This window comes from Lagenorhynchus albirostris, chromosome 3, assembly GCF_949774975.1.
Source record: "Lagenorhynchus albirostris chromosome 3, mLagAlb1.1, whole genome shotgun sequence".
Classification (NCBI taxonomy): domain Eukaryota; kingdom Metazoa; phylum Chordata; class Mammalia; order Artiodactyla; family Delphinidae; genus Lagenorhynchus; species Lagenorhynchus albirostris.
In genome coordinates, this window is record NC_083097.1 from 112,841,451 (window position 1) to 112,854,486 (window position 13,036).

At 41.6% G+C, this 13,036-nt stretch overlaps 1 pseudogene; it reads left to right on the forward strand.

Moving 5' to 3' along the window:
• The first annotated feature begins 6,702 nt into the window (after positions 1-6,702).
• LOC132518385 (small ribosomal subunit protein uS2B-like) lies at positions 6,703-7,522 on the forward strand (annotated as a pseudogene).
• Positions 7,523-13,036: the final 5,514 nt, after the last annotated feature.

Genomic DNA, 13,036 nt, shown 5'->3' on the forward strand with positions numbered 1-13,036 from the left:
CACCAATGAGTGTGGAAAATGGGGATAGGGTTGTCATATAAGGCCTATCTCAGAGAATTCTTGTAAAGATTAAAAGAAATGTTTATGCAGCTTGTCATGCAGATTAAGTAGCCTCAGTTTGAAATTTGACAGGGCAATGTAGTCTAGCTTAGGACTCAACAAACTGTAACCTACTTGGCCAGATTCAGTGTAAACCCTGAAAGCTAAGAACGGTTTTTAATCCTTTTGAAGTGTTATTAAAAAATAATTAACAGATAAAAACAAAGAAGAATGTGTTACAGAGACCGTATAGCCTGTGATGTCTAAAATATTGACTATCTGACCCTTTACCAAAAAGGGTAGTTCACATACCACATTCCTCATTTTCAGAAGATACAATCTGTTATCTCCCACTCCTGGGAAGGGCACAGCTAGGAGCTGGTGACTCACGTGTCTCTTCTCCCACTGTCCTTCTCTTATTCAGGTCAGCCCTCCATACAGAGGGGAAGGGTGTGGGGGCCCTGGAATCTTCGGCTGCCTGATTCTCTGCAGTGCTGGAGGCCCATCATTTCCTGCAGCTGTCTGTGGAATGAGCTCGATGGTGTCAGGAGCAAAACACCTTCTCTTGGTGTAGCCATGACCCACCATCAGTGGTATCTAAAGTAGGCCCTGGTTTACTGAGAACAGTTTTGCATATTGAAGTCAGAAGAAAAGTGGGTGAACTAACATCCTTTTCTTCCTGGGCCAAATCCTGGCCTGACCAGCTAGCCTTGCGTCACCCACCCTCCTACCTACCCCCTAAGAGCTGGTGCTGGGGATAGGTGATCAGGGGACATTGGTGCTACTTGGGCAGGTTATCTAGCCTTTCCAAGCATCAGTGTACCATCAGCACTCAGCCACACAGGAATCTGGGGCAGATCACCTAGGCCTACCTCACGGAGGGATAGGAGTGTCCCATTTGGAATACTTCTTCAGGAATGAGACACGTTTCCATTTGGAAATTTGGTCTGGTCTGATCCAGTCTCTACTCTCCCCTCACCTACCACCCTCCAGTCATGCTGGTTTCTTACTATATCCAGCCTCCAGACCATTGCTCTTGCTGAGCTCTGCCTGGAATATTCTTCCTCAGCTCTTCCATGTATGGCCCATTCTCATCCTTCAGGTTTCAACTCAAAAGCCACCTCCTCCACGAAGCCCTCCATGACCATAGTAGTCTTTGCAATCTGCATGATTCTGTCTTAAGGTCTATTCCTCCTTGTGGGCTGTAAGTTCCATGAGAGCCAATACGATGACTGACTCTTGTTCATTTGTATTCCCAGGGTGCTGTCTATATTAAGCATTTAGGAATTACTGGTTAAATGAATAAATGATGAATACATTTAATCTTGTAAAAGCTTATTAAATTTATATTATTTACGAAATGACCAATACATATTCTCCGTGGACCAGTAACAAAAAAAGAGCAAATGTAACATTTTAAAAACCTGAGCCAGGAAAGTGTTTCAGCAATGAACAAAATAAACCTTCCTGTTCTGTAGTCCCTTGAGAAATTTGAAGTACTTTTTAATCTCTTCTTCTTTTTCAATTCTCATTGAACTACATGAGGAAGGCATATCAGGTGTGGGAACTCCAGCTCTGTAAAGGATGAAACAGATAGAGAGAAAGAGAGGTGACTATTCTTAACAGTTCTTTCCCATCTCCCCACCCACTCAGTTATAAAAAAGAAAAGAATTAAAATTACTTAAATGGAAGCTCTGCAATTCAAAACACCATTAAACAGCAGATGTTTATCTACGCAAAGTCTACAACTTTTGAAGTTTAGCTTCTAGGATTTCTTTCAGTATCAAAATGTATGTACGTATGCAAATGATCTCTTACAAAGGAAATACACCAAGCTCAGAAATTAATTACTCACCTATTTTATCAAGAAGATTGGAGAGTAAGATGCTTACCAAGATTTAGCATAGATAACATATTTTACAATAAATGACAAAAGGCTATACTCAACCAGTTATTTTGTTCTAAAGATAAAGTTTGACATTTTTGTTTTGTGATAAAAACCCATGTGTCATGGATTATTTCTCTGGGAATAAAACAAAATGGTGATTTGTTCTAGGAAGCCACAGCACAAAATGATACACCCCAAAAAAGGTACTCAGTTTCTAAGTAAAACCCATTCTCCTTTTTTCAGTAAACAACCAAGCGATAACTAGTTATGAGAATCCTCAAGCACTAATTTCTTAATCAAATAGTTATTTCTAAGTTAGTATTTCTCAATCAAGTGTGCTGGGGCAAACCCCACTGGATGTGCTGTCATCCCTTTAGGGGCTTCTCCCCCAAGGAGGTGATTTCTAGCTGGGTGCCCAGCACCCTCCCCTTGCATCTATCCCTCCTAAGGAAATTCTGGGTCCCAAGGACACAGAGCCTACTGCTCCCAGACTGGCCCCTATGCAGTTTCCAGAGCTCCGAGACCAGCATCCTCTCTTCCCTCCCCTCCCCTCTTCTCCTCTGCACTGTTGGTGAATAACAATCCAGGCTACCTTTGTTAATGGAATTTTCACACCCTCCTATCGACATAGCCCATCATTACCTGAAACCTGCCCCTACATTAGTTAAAGACTGTGGGACCCCCTATGCTGTGGCTAGTTTACTAGTGTCCATCTAATTAAGAAAGGATAAGAACTCCTGTTCTGGATCCCATTGGGGAAGGCACTAGAATTTGTTGAACCCTGACTACATACAAGGTGACATGTTAAGCACTTTATGTATATTATCTGACTCAGGCCTCTTGACAATCTTTACTAGCCCCATTTTTTTTTTAATTTTATTTATTTATTTTTGGCTGTGTTGGGTCTTCGTTTCTGTGCGAGGGCTTTCTCTAGTTGCGGTGAGCGGGGGCCACTCTTCATCGCAGCGCGCGGGCCTCTCACTATCGCGGCCTCTCTTGTTGAGGAGCACAGGCTCCAGACGCGCAGTCTCAGTAGTTGTGGCTCACGGGCCTAGTTGCTCCGCGGCATGTGGGATCTTCCCAGACAATGGCTCGAACCTGCGTCCCCTGCATTGGCAGGCAGATTCTCAACCACTGCACCACCAGGGAAGCCCCTACTAGTCCCATTTTATAGATGTGGAAATTGAAGCTCAGAGAGGCTGAGAGTCACCTTAGTCACACAGCTGGCAGTGTGAACTGGATTTATCTGCTTAGCTGGACTCTCCGATTCGTCCCAATGACACGTCTACTTATATTGGTGCTATTGTACCATGACCTTTCGTTTCTGTGGCTCTTCTGTATATCTAAGTATATGGTTGGGAATATCTGCCTGCTTCTTATTACTTGTCATTTTCAAAAGTGCCTTAGATGGCTTCAAACATTTATAGTTCTAGATTGGTTTTAGAATCCTTTTGATAAGGTTCCTCCCCCAAAAAATCATATTAGGATTTTAATTGGGATTGTGTTCAATATAAACTGAAGTTAGGAAAAAATGATGTCTTTGAAATATTGAATCTCTCCATCCAGGATGATGATATGTCTCTATATATTCAAGCCTTTTTTATTTCCCTCAATTCAATTTTATATTTCTTTTTTCATACAGGTTTTGCAGAGTTTTGTGAAGTTTATTCCTAGGTCTACCTATTTATTCAACAGTATTTATTGAGAACTTATTATATCCTGAGCATTGTTCTAGGCCTCTGGGGATAAAGCAGTGAGCAAAACAAAGTATCTGGTCTTGGGAAGCCTACATTCTAGAAAGCAGAGAAAGACAATAAGCAAACAAATATCTTGGTAATATGTCAGGTGGTCATAAGTGCCATGAAGATCAAAAGCAGGTAAGGAAACAGTGAGTGGTAGAAGGTGGGAGTTACGTTCTTTAAGGTGGTCAGTGATTTTGATCAGTATTAAATCTCTGATACGGTGATTTGAGTGGAGGTCCACAGAAAGTGGGTGAGTGCGTCAGGCAGATATCTTGGAGAATATTTCAGGCAGTGAGAATAGAAAGCTCAAGGGCCCTGAGGATAGAGTGTGTCTGCCATGCAGGAGGAACAGCATGGAGGCTAGTGTTTCTATAGCAGAGTGATTGAAGAAAAGAATGGAAACATTGGGGTCAGAGAGGGGACCAGAAAGCAAATCAAATAGAGCATGACAGGCGGTGAGGAGGACTTAAGATTTTACTCGAAATAAGGTGGGAGCCATCGGAGAGCTTTGAGCAGAGGAATAACATGATCTGACCTATAGTTTAGGTCATGAAGAATAGCTGCTGCATGGAGAATAGCTGGGACACAAGAGTGGAAGACTTGATCGCCTTTTACAGTTAGATCTGATAGGCTGGTGGGCTGGCTAAATGATGAGACAGAAAGAAAAGAGTCATTAACTGACATAAGGAAGACTGCAGAAGAAACAGGTACTGGAGTGGAGGAGTTGCGGTGGGGTGAATTTTGTTCTGGACGTGTTTAGTTTGAGATGCCTATTAAGCATCCAGGGGCCATGTTGAGTAGGTAGTTGGGTAAAAAGGGTAAAGAAAGAGATGAAGTGTTTTCTATTTTAATAGCTATTGAGTGCAGGGTTACATTTCCTAACTGGTTATTGCTAATATTATAGGTATAGAAGTTAGCTTTTGCTATGTAGCAAAAGCCCACAACACCTTAGTGGCATGCCACAATAATCGTTAATTTCACATATATTTATGGGCTTCAGGTGGGCTTGACTGCACAGCTCTGCTGATCTTGTTTGGGTTCACTTATATATCTGCAGGTTTGCAGGAGCTGGTTAATCTAGGCTGGGCCTGGCTTCCACATACCTGAGACCGTTGGGATAATCCCATGTAAAAGTTCTTCTCGTGTAGTGGAAGACATGTAGGAGTAAAGCCCAGCGCTTAGTTTCATCTCAGGCCTCTGCTTGCATCACTTCTGCCTACATGCCAGTACCAAAGCAAGTCATATGGCTGATCAATGAGCGAAGCAGGGCACCTTGCCCATGGTGAGAGGAGATGTAGCAGTTATATGGCAAAGGGCATGGATACGGGGAGGAGGGAGGAACTAGGCCAAATGATGCAATCCAACACAAGAGAAAAATGATTAATGTTTGTATCTTTATCTTATACCCACCAACTACTGAACCCTCTTATTAGTTTTAATGATTTTCAATGGATTCTCTTGGTTTTTTTCCTTAAGTAGATGTTCTCATCTGAAAATAATAATCCTCTAGTCCAGGGATCAGCAAATTTTTCTTAAATGTCCAGCTAGTGGATATTTCAGACTTCGTAGGCCATATGGTCTCTGTCCCAACTCCTCAACTCTGTTGCTGTAGCAGGGAAGTAGCTAGAGACATTACATACATTAACGGCTCTGGCTTTGTCCCAATAAAACTTTATTTAAAAATAAACAAGCAGTCAGCCCGTTTTCTGACCCCTGCTGCTATAATCAATTTCTTTAGAATACTATGTCTTGTTTCCTTTTGTTGTTATTATTTCACAGCTAGAATTAAGGAAATGCCATTTTTGTCATAGCAAGCCTCGTGGCCATTTTCTTCACTTTACTGGGAATACTTTCAGTGTTTTCCATTTAAATATCATGTTTGCTATTGATTTCATCATAAAGAATGGTTTTGTATTTCTAGTTTACTAAGTTATTAGAAATGTCTCTCAATTTTACAGAGTGTCTTTTTAAGTTCCTGTCAGGACCGTGAGTTTTATCTTTTCACTTATTCACGTGATAAATTATTTTAATAGATTACCAAATGTTGAATCATCCTTACATTCCTTGAATAAAATCTGTTTGGTCATACTATGTTACCTTTTTAACACATTGCTGGATTCAATTTGCTATTCCTTTATTTTGAATTTTTTATTTGTAATGCACACTGGGAGGTCTTCCTAGGCTTAATCAAACATTCAGCTAAATGTGGACTCAGCTAAACATTCAGACTCACAAGACTATCCTAGGTCACACTCAGTACCTGCCTCCTCCAAAGGGTAGAGGATGGACATAATTTGCAGGAAGGCAGCGTTGGTTGCTTCTCTCCATGGGAGCGGTCATCCAGGAGCCATTCCTTTAGCCCTCCACATGAGATGGCTCAGGTGTGAAGTAGCAAGACTCCCACTGCAAGGGGATAGGATGGTGGTGGCTTAAAGGCCTTGTGCCCCATAGGAGTCAATATCCCTTGGAAAAGTTCCAATGGGGGGGGCTTCCAAGTCCCCTGCATTCAGGGGAGCCCAAGGCTGTGATGTCCCCGTGAGGAATTTATAGTTCATTGGTAGTCCTCCCAGTCCAGACACACTTTGCCAATCAGGCCCAGTTTATATTTTACCTTCATCTGGTTTTCAGGGAAACAGAACTAAAAAATTAGCGGAAAGGCCAAATTCTCTTTTGGAAGGGGAAACTGTTGTGTTAATACATTACGTGCATCATCTATATCCATAAGTTCATTCTTAATTTTCTCTTTTCTGTGCTTTTTCAGGTTTTGGTCAGGATTATCCTATCCTCATAAAGTGCGTTAGGAAGCTTTCCATTTTTCTCTATACTTTGTAAGAGTTTCATCAGCCTGAGAATTTTCAGTGTTCACGCCTCCATGGAAAGCAGGGGATTTTTCTTGTTCATTTCCACAAACCCAGTGACAACAGTGCCTGGTACACAGCAATTAGATTATTTGCTGTCCTTTCTGTTCTACCTAGACAGGGGTGCGTGGCATTGTTCTGGGTTCCTGTCGTAACTTAAAGGGAAACTTTCACAATGTCTGGAGCCCTTGAGGTCCTGCAAATGAAAGAGGGTATGTCCTCAAATTCCTTGCAGCAGGAACCCAGTTAGGTGGCACCAACCTTGACTTCCAAATGGAACGGTACGTTTACACAAGAAAAAGTAATGGTATCTACATCATAAATCTGAAGAGAACCGGGAGAAGCTTCTGCCGGCAGCTCGTGCCGTTGTTGCCTTTGAAAATCCTGCTGGTGTCGTGTCATATCCTCCAGGACTACTGGCCAGTGGGCTGTGCTGAAGTTTGTTGCAGTCAGTGCGGCCACTCATATTGCTGGACACTTCACTCCTGGAAACTTCACTAACCAGATCCAGGCAGCCTTCTGGGACCTGCAACTTCCGGTGGTTACTGATCCCAGGGCCTGCCCCGCCATCTCTCTGGGTAAGGCACGCTCTCCTCTGCGCCGTGTGGACGTTGCCGTCTCACACATGCGCAAGGGCGCTCACTCAGTGCATCCGATGTTCTTGATGCCTGCCGGGGAAGTTCTGCGCCTGCGCGGCGCCATCTCCCGTGAGCACCCGCGGAAAGTCACACCTGATCTACGTCTACGGAGACACTGAAGAGATGGCAGAGGGAGAGCCGGCTACAGCTGAAAAGGTTGAGAGCACGGAGGAACTTCTGGGTGAACGGACTGCTCCAGCTCCCAAATTTACGGCCCCTCAACCGGAGGTGGCAGGCTGGGCTGCAGGCACAGGGGCTCTCTGCCCTCTTCGGCGACTCACCGCTGAAGACGAGTCATCCCGCCTCCCAGGACGGCACTGCAGCCAGTGGGTAGGGACATCCGCCAGGTCACCTTAAGCTGTTCTTCCGCAGACTGTGAAACACAAAATGCAAATCAGGTTGACGGAAAACAACCGTTTCTTTTTTAAAAAAAAAAGCATTGCTGAACGAATTAAGTTCTTATAAGAACTTGCCCATAAAATCTGGTTCTGATGACTTTCGGAGGTTAACGCTGGCATTTTCTGTTTTTTTTTTTTTTTTATCTTTTTAGTGCTCTATTAGGTTTTTCACTTCTTGATTTTTTTTTTTTTATTGTGCATTTTCCTAGAAGATGATCCCAGATTTTTGCTAACAAAGTAATGATATTGTGCATTTTGCCCACATTTTCTCTTTGGTGAAACTTGTAGGAAAGTTTGTATAGTTGATTATTTTCAGAGAATCAAGTTATGCTTTTATTTATCAATACTGTGTATGATTTTTCTTATTCTAATTTAGCATTTTTGCTGTTATAAATGATTATTGCCTTTATTAATTCCTTCTTACCTGATGTAGATTATTTTATTGTTCCTCTGCTAGCTCCTTAAGTCACATGTTTGCTTCATTTTTTAAACAGATAGTAGCTCCAGTTATTGAGTACACTATCACATGTATTATCTCACTGAATCCTCATAACACCCCATAAGGCCTCATAAGAAGTCTTTAGTGTAGTGGTTATGAGTGCAGACTCGAGCTACAGTTGCTGCCATTTGTAACTTGTGCATGTGACTTCTCTGTGCTCCTATTTCTTCACCTGTAAAATGGGATAATCATATAATCTACATTATAGGCCTGTTAGGGGAGATAAATAAATTCATACACATAAAGCCCCTAGAACCGTGTCTGGCACATAATTTGCACCATGGAAGTAGTTGATATTATTATTTAAAGGTGAGGAATTGAAGCTTTATAAAGTTAAGTAACTTGCCCGGGATCACATAGTTATTACTAGATAAGAAGCCAGTCTTTTGAACACAGCAGCCCTGTGTATTTTGGGGTATGGTTTGCTTGTTCTCATTAATTTCTTAATAGTCTATAATTTCAGTTTTGTTTTCTTCATGAAGTTTCTGTTGGTTTCTTCCTCTGAATGAAACCTTTTTGTTTCTTCCTATCCACGTGATCTTCATCCTTGGAACTCAGATATTTCACCAGAATTTGTGTAGTTGTGGCTATTCTTTTTGCTCCTGACCAGCAAATAGCCCATTTGATCTGAAGATCATAATCTTTCTTCCAGTTAAAATCTTTTCTATTAGTTTTTTGATCACCAATCTTCATTTTTGTCCTCCTATAATTCCTATTGTACATATTTTGAAATGTCTTAAACTTAGTTTTCTTGCCTTTGTTTTTCCCTTAAATTTCTTACCATTGTTTTTACTCCTGATTTCTGGGGGAACTTTTGGATTGGGTCCTTTAATTCCCAATTCAATCATTTGCAGAATCCAATCTGTTGTTTAAACGCCTCTATTGAGGGTTTTTTCCCCATCAATGAATATTTTAACTTAAAATTTTCAATGTGCATTCCAAATAGTATGTAATGAGCTCATGAAGCCCATCATGCACCATTTTTATAAAAATGATTAATTAAGAATTCCACCAAAGCTTTCATTTCCATTAAAGTTCTTTGACCCTGGATACAGCCATCCAACTTCTCTTTCTCCAAAATCTGACACCCACTGTCAGACCCTAAACCAACTTATTTGGTTCAGGCTCACTCTCCCCCATACCTTACTTCAGCATCTTTCCATCTTCTTTTTTGATCTTTAGTAAAGTTTTAATTTTAGAACAGTTTAAGCTTTACAGCAAAGTTGTGAATATAGTACAGAAAGTTCTCATATAGCCCACATCTAGTTTCCCCAGCTATTAACATCTTACATTTGTTGCTTATGTACATGGTACATTTGTTACAATTGATGAACCAATATTGATACATTATTATTAACTGAAGTCCTTACCTTATTCAGATTTTCTTAGTTTTTCCTTTATGTCCTTGTGCTGTTCCAGGATCCCATCCAGGACACCACATTACGTTTAGCCGTTATGTCTCTTTAGGCTCTCCTTGGCTGTGACAATTTCTCAGACTTTCCTTGTTTTTGATGACCTTGACAGTTTTGAAGAATACTGGTCAAGCATTTTGTAGAGAATGTCTCTCAGTTGAGATTTGCCTGATGGTTTTCTCACGATTAAACTGAGGTTGTGTGTTTTGGGAGGAAGACCACAGAAGTCAAGTGTTGTTTTTGTCACATCATATCAAAGGTACACACATCAACATGACTTATCTCTACTTATGTTGACCTTGATCATCTGGCTGAGGTAGCATTTGTCAGGTTTCTTACTGTTGGTTATTCTTTTCTCCTTTTTCCATACTGTACTCTGTAGAAGGAAGTCACCATATGTAGCCCACACATAAGGAGCAGGGAGCTGTGTTCCATTTTCTTGAGGGCTGAGTATCTACATAAATTATTTGGGATTCTTTTGCATGGGAGATTTGTCTCATTTATTTGTATCAGTATGGACTCATGAATATTTATTTTACACTTTGGGTTACAATCCAGTACTGCCTTATTTATTTGGTTCCTCAAATTGCTCCAGCTTTAGCCACTTGGAGATGTTTGAATTGTCTTCTGTGTCCCTTTTGACCCTATCACTGTGGGTTTTTTCGTTTTCTGAGCACTGTATTACTTTCTGGTACTGTAAGATATTTCAGGCTCATCTTGTCTATTTGCTTCCCCAGTCCTAGAATCAGCCATTTCTCCAAAGAGTGCAGATTCCTTTTATTGGGGAATGGTATTAGAAAGCAAGATGGAAGCTAGCTTTGTTCATTGCTGCTGGGGTTTTGTTTTTTTTTCTTTTCAGTTGTGCAATTGTATTTTTTATCTTCAAGAATTGTTACATATTATTTGTTTTCCTAACAGCCTGCTCTTGCTTTATTGTTACAATGTAAGAATAAGAATTGTTAAAAATATATACACAGGAAGTGGGGGAGGGAGAAGCTCTTTTATTAAGCGCTTTTCATTCAGTATTATTTACTCTGAATGTTCTATTTAAACCGCTGAGTATTTTTATATATTTGGTAATTTTTTGCTCTGCTGATGCATATGGACAGTTGTTCAGAAAGATAATCAGGACGGGCAGCTGAGATGGGTTCCAACAGAGACTATGTAAGCCAGTGTAATTTCTTTCAGTCCTTAACAAACATAGAAGACAGATTTAGATGTATAATTTTTCTTTAGCAGCTTACAGATTGAATGGTTTGTTCAGGACAGGGATGGTGCTGTAAGCAGTGCTAAGCTGCTTGGGTGGAATTTCATGTTAGCTCAAGAGCAAGGTCTCCTTCTTGTCTTGGAAGTTGGACATCAGCTACCACAGAGCCTCCCTCTAGGTGACATCTTGGCCATCACAGAGTCTTCTTCCACCCAGAGGACAAGCCCTGTCCTCAGCAGCCTCAAGGATGCAGATTTTAAGCAAGGTTAGTGGATTCCACTCCCCTTGGTCTCTAGCACCTGCTCTAGGTACTTTAGGTAAAAGACTCAAAAAGAAAAAGTATTGAACTTTGTCTCTGCTCACTCCTTTTTTTAAAAAACGTCTTTATTGAAGTATAATTGCTGTACAATAGTGTGTTAGTTTCTGCTTTATAACAAAGTGAATCAGCTATACATATACATATATCCCCATATCTCCTCCCTCTTGCGTCTCCCTCCCACCCTCCCTATCCCACCTCTAGGTCGTCACAAAGCACTGAGCTGATCTCCCTGTGCTGTGTGGCTGCTTCCTACCAGCTATCTGTTTTACATTTGGTAGTGTGTATATGTCCGTGCCACTCTCTCACTTCATCCCAGCTTACCCTTCCCCCCGCCCCGTGTCCTCAAGTCCATTCTCTACATCTGTGTCTTTATTCCTGTCTTGCCCTTAGGTTCGTCAGAACCTTTTTTTTAGATTCCATATATATGTGTTAGCATACGGTATTTGTTTTTCTCTTTCTGACTTACTTCACTCTGTATGACAGACTCTAGGTCCATCCACCTCACTACAAATAACTCAATTTCGTTTCTTTTCTTTTTATGGTGGAGTAATATTGCATTGTATATACGTGCCACATCTTCTTTATCTATTCATCTGTCGATGGACACTTAGGTTGCTTCCATGTCCTGGCTATTGTAAATAGAGATGCAATGAACATTGCGGTACATGACTTTTTTTTTTTTTTTTTTTTTTTTTGTGGTACGTGGGCCTCTCACTGCTGCGGCCTCTCCCGTTGCGGAGCACAGGCTCTGGACGTGCAGGCCCAGCGGCCATGGCTCACGGGCCCAGCCACTCAGCGGCACGTGGGACCCTCCCGGACCGGGGCACGAACCCGCGTCCCCCGCATCGGCAGGCGGGCCCCCAACCACTACGCCACCAGGGAAGCCCGACTTTTTTGAATTATGGTTTTCTCAGGGTATACGCCCAGTAGGCTGATTGCTGGGTCGTATGGTAGTTCTATGTTTAGTTTTTTAAGGAACCTCCATACTGTTCTCCATAGTGGCTGTATCAATTTACATTCCCACCAACAGTCTGCTCGCTCCTTTTACAGTAACCTGCTCTATCTCTAGCTCCCTGAGGGGGTACAATGGCAATCCTTTCAGTTACCCCAGGTGAACATCCTCTCATGGTGGGATGTCTGACCAGCCCTCCCTTACTCCGCTCCTACCTGGGTCATTCCAAGTGAAACCTCATAAAATAACAAGGTTGGCATGTTAGTTATTTACTGCTGCGTAACAATTTACTCCAAACTTAGCAGCTTAAAACACACATTTATTATCTCGCAGTTTCCGTCTGTCAGGAATCTGGGCATGGCTTAGCTGGGTCCCCTACTTCAAGGTCTCTCACAAGGTTGCAATCAAATGTCAACAAAGGCTGTGTGGTCTCATCCAAAGGCTCAGTTGGGGGAGGATCTGCTTTCAAACCCACATGGTTTGGGCAGGAATCAGTTCCTCTGTTTGGACTGAGGACTTTGATTCCTCTCTTGTTGGAGGCTGCTGTCAGTTCCTTGTCACGTGGGTCTCTCCGGTATAGCAGCTGGCTTCACCGAAGTGACCAATAGAGAGCATCTGCTAAAAAAACAAAAGATCTTTTATAAAACAAAAGATCTTTTATAACCTAATCACTGAAATGACACCCTATCACTAGGTCCAGCTCTCACTCAAGGGGAAAGGATTATACAAGAACACAAATACCAGGAGATGGGGATCACTGGGGTCATCTTAGAAGTTGGCCTACCACATGTAAGGATGGACCCTACTCCAGTCTCCAGCTGGGATACATAATTTTTTATCTGGTATGGTTGGGTTGTTTCTGTGGGACTCTGGGAAAGAATGCACATTAAAAAAGTGGGCTTAAAACATTTATCTAAGTCCTGGTTATGATGAACTTTATTTTTTATATGCTGAGTTTGAAATATAGAAAGAGCTTCAGGTGAAATTTTTCATTCTGTTGTTCACTTAACAATAATTCTTTTGCCATTTTCTGTAAGCCAGCTTTTAATTTAGATATTCTGTGTACATTATCTCACTTTAAACC